The sequence below is a fragment of the Echinops telfairi genome, unplaced genomic scaffold (genome assembly GCF_000313985.2).
Source record: "Echinops telfairi isolate 266 unplaced genomic scaffold, ASM31398v2 ScPeMD7_7424;HRSCAF=8462, whole genome shotgun sequence".
Lineage (NCBI taxonomy): Eukaryota > Metazoa > Chordata > Mammalia > Afrosoricida > Tenrecidae > Echinops > Echinops telfairi.
The window spans coordinates 58076431-58085329 of NW_022111324.1; the positions used below are offsets into that span (position 1 = coordinate 58076431).

General features: G+C 41.0%; 1 long non-coding RNA gene across 3 annotated transcripts in view; it reads left to right on the forward strand.

Moving 5' to 3' along the window:
• The window catches only part of LOC123522577, a 44865-nt gene extending 37436 nt beyond the window's left edge, over nt 1-7429 (forward strand). Inside the window, exons 5-6 of one of the 3 annotated variants that reach the window (XR_006680825.1) lie at nt 668-793; nt 7225-7429. This is a non-coding gene — a long non-coding RNA (uncharacterized LOC123522577). The remainder of the gene's footprint in view (nt 1-667; nt 794-7224) is intronic. The other 2 variants (XR_006680824.1, XR_006680826.1) reach the window with 2 other exon arrangements.
• Nucleotides 7430-8899: the final 1470 nt, after the last annotated feature.

The following is an 8899-nucleotide window of genomic DNA, read 5'->3' on the forward strand; positions in this document are numbered from 1 at the left end:
GGTGGACAACAGAAAAGTGGGTGAAGGGAGACATCGGACAGTGTAAGATATGACAAAATAATAATAATTTATAAATTATCAAGGGTTCATGAGGGGGGAGGAGCAGGGAGGGAGGGAGAAAATGAGGAGCCGATATCAAGGGCTCAAGTAGAAAGAAAATGTTTCGAGAACGATGCTGGCAGCAGATGTACAAATGTGCTTGACACAGTGGATGTATGTGTGGATTGTGATAAGCGTTGCATGAGCCTCTAATAAAATTATTTTTTTTAAAGAAGATAAATGGAATATACAGTTATTGTGCCAAAAATAATAGGTCAGTGTTCAATCATTGCTATTAAATATGTCCATGCATAGGAACCAGATTGAATAAGTTTTACATCCATACAGTGAAATATATTTAAGTCACAAGAGATGTGTTAAATAAGTTACCATTTATGGAAAAAATGGTGAAGGGAAGACAATAGATATTTATTAGCTTCTAAATTCATAGGCTATCAAGAATGTTGTGAGATATGCTGTTGCCTTAGGCGCAAAACTGGATGGCTGGTTGACAGGACTGGAAAGATTTTTACCTTTTTAATTTAGAACTGCACAGAATCACTATTCAAAAATTATGTATATTTTAAGAAGTATTTTTATTGAAGCAGTCACTGACTTTTTTGTGTAGGGATAAAAGATGATGAAACACTGAGAAATGGAAAGAAAAGAAGGAAAGGACCACATGCTGTCACCTTGTCAAGTCTCACGAGCTTCGTGTGTAAAGGTTTGCTCTCTGCCATTTGTATGTTCACAGGTTTGTCAAGATCACGGTCATAGTTAATACGTTAAGGAGAAAATTATGGGTGTGATTTTGCTTGTTGGATAGCATAATGAATATATATTTTAATATTTGGATATATTGCCATCTCTTAAATATCTGTATCAAGATATACGACAAAACATCCCCAAATTGCAATTGAATTCTTTTTCACATCTCTGTTGTGAGAGAAATGGCATTCAGTGAACATTGTCATCAACTTTCTAATTCACTTTTTAAAAGATGTCCTAACGTGGTGTTATATAGTGCTTTGGGGATCATTTAGTATCATTTTCTAAATATAAAATGCTCACTGTCCTTAGGAAAGGATTCAGTTGAAAATTTTTTAAATGCCCCATAATTCTCACAATCAATATGACCTCAGTAACAATGTTGGTTATAATTTGGGTCCTTATCTGTGTGAAACTATTGAAATACTGTCTCAGAGGTATACATTCTAGGGGTATCAGAACAATGATCAGTTTGTTTCATAGTACTAAACCATGCAGGCCTCCTAAAAGAAATGATGGTATTTGAGCTGAACTTTAAATAATGTGGAAATATTAGGAGCCAGAAACAGAAGACAAAGAGCATTCTGGGTGGAGGGAAAAATATTCACAAGGACGGGAATGAAAGTTCGTTTGGGTTCAGGGTATTTTAAGTTGATATTGAAGCACAGGTGAGAGATCGCAGTGGTTATACATGAAGCAGAGAAGTAGTTTTGAGACCAGCTTGAACACATGTAAGCAATGGGGGCATCTAAACATCTTCAAACATAGGAATTGTATTCTCTAACCTTTATTCTAGGAAGATACATCAAGATTGGAACTCCCACTACTGTTCCTGAGGGTTTTCTGTTCTGAATTCCATGTGTCTAGAGCTCTTATCTGTACCAATGTGTGTACTCCGGTCTAGCCGGATTTGTAAGGTAGAACTGGGTCATTGTACTGGGGGGCTGAGGGGAGAAGGGGGGGAAGCATTCAGGAACTAGAGGAATGATGCGTGTTTCTTTTTTTAAAATCATTTTATTGGGGGTTCGTACAGCTCTTATCACAATCCATCCATCCATCCATGTGTCAAGTACATCTTTACATTTGTTGCCATCATTTTCAAAACACTTTCTACTGGAACCCTTGATATCAGCTCCTCATTTCTTTCCCTCCCTCCCTCATGAACCCTTGATAATTTATAAGTTTTTTCTTCATGTCTTATATTGACCGATGTTTCACCCACTTTTCTGTTGTCCATCTCCCTGGGAGGGGGTTATATGTAGATCATTGTGATCGGTTCCCCCTTTCTCCTCCCATCTTACCCTTACCCTTCAGGTATCACTACTCTCATTATTGGTTCTGAGGGGTTTCTCTGTCCTGGAGTCCTTGTGTTTCCAGCGCTCATCTGCACCGTGTATAGCATAGTAGCGGGAGTAGCGATATCATGAGGGTACGGCATGGTTGGGGCGAGGGCTGGGGAATGGGAGAAAGGGGGAACCCATTACAAGGTTGGCTATATAGCCCACCCCCCAGGGGATGAATAACAGAAATGTGGGTGAAGGGAGACAGCGGACAGTGTAAGACATGAAATAACAACAGTAATGTATTAAGGATATATCAAGGATTCACCAGGGTGGGAGGGGGAGGGAGGGGAAAAAAGAGGAACTGCTACCAAGGGATCAAGTAGAAAGAAAATGTTTTGGAAATGTTTGGCAACATATATGTAAGTGTGCTTAATACAATTGAATGATGGATTATTATAAGATTTGTAAGAGCCCCCAATAAAATTATTAATAATTTTTAAAAGAATGGAACAGTTTGGAAGAAACCTGTAGGAAGTGTTTGCAATCCAGTAAGGAAGAGAGACATTAATATAGCCAACTTTAGATCAAACTCAGGACAATGACTGTGGGGTTGAAAAGGGAAAACAGAAGGCATTGCATAGGCAGAATGTATGTGACTTGGCATGTGGATATGGAAAGCCTTGAAGAGGTAGCTTTGCAGAAATTGTTGCAGTGAGAGAAAGCTTATTTAAAGAAGCATCGTTTTTTGTTTTTTTGTTTTTTTAAATTACTGTGCTATTCAAATGATATTAGTTACCTAGAGCTGTTGTAAGAAAATACCTCAAACTGGGTGGCTGACAAGAATAGAACTTTATTATCTGATACTTCCTAAACATCATGTCAGCACTCGGAATATCTGTAGTGCTGGTTCCTCCTGAAGGCTTTGGGAGGAGAGTCTGCTCCATGCCTCTCACCTGGCTTGCAGTAGCCACATCCCATGATCTTCCTCTGTCCTGAAGACCTCAATCATATGGGATAACCTAACTGATTATATCTGCAAATGCATTCTAGCTAGGGCCACATTTATAGGTTCTCTTCAAACTGTCATTTTTAGGGAACATAATTCAATTCATTATTAATGTCAACCCACTGCCATTGAATCGATTCCAATTCACAGCAACCCTATAGAACAAATAACTTCTCTTTGGTTTTCAAAACTTTGTCTTTATAGCAGCAGTTCTCAACCTGTGGGTCACGACCCCTTTGGGGGTCGAATGATCCTTTCAACAGGGGTCGCCTAAGACCATCGGAAAACACATATCTCTGATGGTCTTAGGAACTGAGATACCACTCCTCTATCCATCTCCAGGCGGGTCTGCCCACATGCACATATGCCCACTTACAAGTACCGGGCGTGAAGACTGTTACCCATGCTACACCATGCTTCAAGACAAAAATTCATTTATTTGTAATTAGAGATAAATATTTCGCAATATATAATTACATATTGTTTTTGTGATGATGCTTTAACAATGAAAACACATCCTGCATATCAGATATTTACATTATGATTCATAATGTAGTAAAATTACAGTTATGAAGTAGCAACAAAATAATTTTATAGTTGGGGGTCACTACCACATGATGAAGTGTATTAAAGGGTTATGGCATTAAGAAGGTTGAGAACCACTGCTTTACAGGATGAGGAAACCTTATCTTTCTTCTGAGGAGTAGTGACTGGTGGGTTTGAACTCTATTTAGTAGTTCTTAACCTACTACCCACCAGGGCTCCTTGGTATGGTTCATTGCCATTGAGTTGATCTTGACTCGTAGCGACTCTATAGGACAGAATGGAACTGCCCAGTGGGTTTCTGAGTAGAAAACCTCATCTTTCTCCCACGGGGCAGTTTCTTCCATGGGGCATCTTTCAAGATTAGAAAACCTCATCTTTCTCCCGTGGGGCAGTTGATAGGTTTGAACTACTGACTTTGCAGTTAGCAGTCTAACACACAACCCACTATACACCCAGAGCTCCTTGGCTTAATGTGATTAGGCATCCTTCTTTGCCACAACTCACACTTGTTTGCCACATAATCAATTACTTCAATTGTAGACAGGGAAGAATCTGGTTAATAAAAAGCTTTATTGAGTTCTTAAGTGCAGTTTGACAGATAAAGGTTTTAAATATAGAAGGTCTTATTTCCTAGAAAAAAAGGAAATATCATTTTTTATCATATTTATAAATTTAATATCTTAAACATTATATATAAAAATACATTTTTACATTCTCTAAGGCATTTGTTTTTCAGTACTTCAATGAAAAGTTCTAAGTAAATTCAACATTACAAATTCATTTAATATGCAGTAATATGCAGTTTAATATGAAGTCCTGAAAATTCCTACAACCTTCAAAGCATAATTCTCGTAAAACAGCTGGGGGGCATATGTGCCGATTAAAAGGTGTAAATGGAGTCTTTCTTCAGAAGAGTCTTCCTGAGGCCCATCTTCCTGAGTTCAGTGCAGCACTCCTTGTTGAATGTGTCCTAACAGCTCCATCAGGCTGGGCATGCCTCTGTATAATCAACAGGCGGCTGGCATTTGCTATCCAATTTAAAGAATTTGGGTCATTACATACAACTTTTTATTTACCATTTCCATCACACAACAATCACTCAGAATGTCAGTGTATATCATCTCAAAAAAAATAAGAACAAATTAATAAAACTTTCAGCTTTTCAAGAAACCCGGGTGGCATAAATGGGTTACGCCTTGGGTCACTAACCACAGGGTCAGCAGTCCAAAACTACCTGCTGTTGCAAGGGAGAAAAATGAAGCTTTCTACTCCCATATAGATTCACAGTCTTGGAACTCCACCAGCAGTTCTACTCTGTCCTACTAAGTGGCTATGAACAGGAATTGACTTGACAGCAGTGAGTGGTTGAGTTCAACCTCTCAGTGTTTAATATTAATAAAATGTCAGTCTGCCTATTTTCTAGTCTTCCTTATCTCAGTACATTTACTGCCCAAGTCTAATCCATCAGTCATTCTTGATTCCTTGCTCTATCCCCTGCCCTCACTACGACCCTAGACCAAAACCAAACTCGCTGCCTTCAGTTAATTTCAACTCAGTGGGTTTATGTAGGGTTTCTGAGGTTTTGTAAAGAGTGCTGGTGGCACAGCAGTTTCGCATTGGCCTGCTTACCACAAGGTCAGCAGTTTGAAACCCCCAACCTCTGAGCAGGAGAAAGCAGAGGTTTTCTACTCCTGTATAGAGTTCCAGTCTCAGAAACCCACCGGGATAGTTCTGTCCTGTGCTATAGAGTGTCGATGAGTTGGAATCCACTTGATGGCAGTGAGTTTTGTGAGGCTTTCTAACTCTTTCCGGGAACAGACAGCCTCATTGATCCTGTGGTGTAGCAGCAACTGGGTTTGCACCACATTCCTTGTGGTCAGCAGTGGAGTTTACACCTGACATCACCACCACTACCACGGACTTGGAGTTCATGCGCCCTGGTGCAGGCAGGTGTGCTCTCTGCACAGTTCTTCCATCTGTCCGAGCCCACGCTGACTATCAAGCGAACCTTCAAACTCCTAGCCTTCCTTTCAGCTGGAAATGACCAATGAGAACAATTCTGACCGGTGATACGAAGGTAGAATTCCCCTAAATTCCTACAATCTTCAAGACATAATTCTCATAAAGTAAATTGGGGGGAATGTGCCTCTTAAAATACTGTTTGTGTGGGAACTAGCAGGGTGGCAAGGGTAGTTCAGAGTTTAAGAACTTGTGTATTTTAAATTATAGCGGAGAGAAGGGGGCGGGGCTGCAATCAGATCGTTACGTTAGGCAAGGACCCCATCGCCCTGGATACCGCATCATTACTAGTTTTTCCATTGGACAGAGTAGAAAACCAGCACCCTTGATTTTCTTTAAGCCAGCCTCTAACTGCACCGAGCTCGGGATATGTGGGCAGCCTTCTTACACACGGCTTGCTCTGGACATGAAAAGGCCATGCAGGCATCTTTATTTCCAAGTGTTGGCTGCTTCCCTTAAGTGTAGTAATGAACACGCTGAGCTTTATTCAGAGTTACAACTTCTGCTCTTTCAAGCCTCAGTCTGGGCGGTCTGCAGTGGCAGGAAACGCTTGTTTCCCTTCCCCAACTGTACTAGATGCTCTGTGGTCGGTACAAGAACCACTCTTCCTCACACCCTGTCAAACTGAGATGGGGCCTGCAATCCAGGCAGCAGGGTTAACATTAGCGAAATGACATCAGACCCTGCTGGGCAGTGGTAACTGTGCTGACAAACAACATCCTTACGTGCTAAGCTTCACGCTGCAAAGTGTCACTGGTTCCTGTAAAAAAGAAAGAAAAATGGAGAACTGTGATATAGTTACATGAAGTACAGTTAAAACTTGAGAAAAGAATTAAAGGAATAAAGAGAGGTAATAAGAAAAGTCATGTAATACAATCAAAGTATTATTCTGTGTTATGAAATAATGCACCTTATGTGCCCAGCTGCACAATCAAAGATTAACCCTGAAGTTTTATGCGGTAGACAGCATCAGATTTTATTTTTGTACAATTACAAACTAGCAAATAAGCCTCACTCACAGCACTTGTGCAAAGCTATTGTTAAATATTTGAAATAGTTGAAGGATAGAAATCACTCAATACTCTTAACATTCAAAATAAGAGTCCCAAATGTGTGAATCCAGGCAAATTTGCTATCAGCTATTTCAATTAACTTTTATTTCCACTCATTCCCTAGAAATCCTTATTCTTAGTGGTTTCACTGGAGTTAGTAGTCAAGTCTAATCATTTAACTGTTAATGCTCCCATGACTGCACTGCGTTTCCCTCCCACTCTTAAGTCACGGGAGATGAGGTTGCTGAAACAGTCACTCCATGTATAACTCCGTTGATGTTCTCTCTAGTGATAATGGCTTGGCTAGTTGTCTGATTAACATTTTCATGCCCATATGTTGAGGCTGGAAGAGAAGCTACTTTAACTTCCTTTTCGAGCTTCCCTGCACTCTCATCTTGACCAAATAATGCCCAAACTCTGTTCTACTTCTTAAAGGATCCAGAGAAGTGGAAGTATGTACACTGTAGCAATTCATGGATTTATTCTAGTCAGTTGTTCTTTTTGTCTGCAGATGGGCTGATGCGATGCTGAACTTCCCAATTTCTTAAATTTAGCAGTTGTGGGGAAGAAGGCTGAACAGGGAAGCCGACCCAAGCCCCGTGACACCTGAAGAGACCCTGAAGAGCCCGGGATCAGACACCTTTCACTGCCAGTCCACGCGCACAAACCTTGGTCTCCACGCCCTCTGTAACCACAAAATAAAGAGTTGGGAAATATGTCTTGTTTATGAAGGTTCACCTCCAACACCCGAAAGCCTGAAGTCCAAGTCACTGGTGGAAGCTGTGGGATGTTTATTCCATATCCAGATATTTCACAGGCAAAGAGGCGAACGAGGCTGCACTTGCTCGAGTAGTGTGCCTGGTAAGCATGTGTGAAATATGACCAAGTCCGCCACACAACAGCAAGCCTTACCCAAGCTCCTGTGCGTGAGTTTTTCTTCCCCAGTTTTATATTTGTAGCCGTTGGTGATGCCCCTTCTTTCAACAAGTATTAGTGGGTTTTGTATTCCAGGCAATATTTGTTTCCAGATGATAATGTAACTTTTTACACTTGCTGTTCTAGGTACACTGATGATGAGTTTCTAACGAGGAGCTTCCTGCTCTTTAAACGATCATAGCACTTTATAAAGTAAGAAAATGGGCAGTCTTCTGCTGCCCTTGATAGTTTTTCACAGTCTTGGGCTTTTTGCTCATGTAGGTTTCTGGGTGAATGTATATTCCATCTAATTTTGCTGCTGCCGTTAACTGTAGTAATATCAATCCCTATTTCATGGAGACCCCATGAAGAATCTGATCAGAGCATAGGGGTCGTGGGGTTTTCTTTGATAGATAGATTTTGGTTGTGGATGCTGCTGAGAATATATACAGTGCAACCTACACACCAATTCCACACTTCCTCCATGTGCACTGCCGTGGCACTGACTACATTCTTCAAGTTGTGCCATCATTCATTCTCACCCTCCTTTCCAAGTTTTCCCCTCCCATCAACAGAATAAACGCACGGCCCCGCCCCCCACAAGGTGACTATCCCGCCTTTCCATTTGCTACCATCAATGTGATCCCATATAGAAAGCTCATAAAAGAGCAGGAGGCTCAGGGCAGACATTGTTTATTATGAGTTAGATTAGCTGCTGCTTGGATTCAAGAAGACTTGGGAGACATTTTGGTTTAAAGTTTAAAGATGATCTCAGGGCCAGGGCATCATAGGTTCATCCAGCCTCACTGACCCCAGAAAAGTCTGGAGTCCATGAGAATTTGAAAACCTATTTGCACCCCTCACCTTCTTTGATCAGGGTTTTTCTATGGACTCTGATCAAAATGTTCCGTAATGGCGGTTGGTTTCCACCTAGTTGTTCTGCTCTCTGGCAGAGGAGGCGTGATGTGTGGAGGCAATTATCCACACATTCCATTTCCCGCTCTTATTTCCGCCTCTCCTCCTTCCCCTGCTGGTCTAGGTGAATAAACACTAGGTGAATACACCCAGTTGTACTTTGAGTGGCTGCTTGCAAGCTTTTAAGACCAAAGACACTTCACAGCAAATCAGGAAGCGGAATAGAAGTACTAAACTTAATATTAAGCCAGTAACTGGGGTAGCCAATGAAACCGTGCCTCTCAACCTCCAAGCCAAGAAACCAAATCTCATGAGATGTTTGGTTGTACATATGTCTCAACAGCTACTTTGTTGTT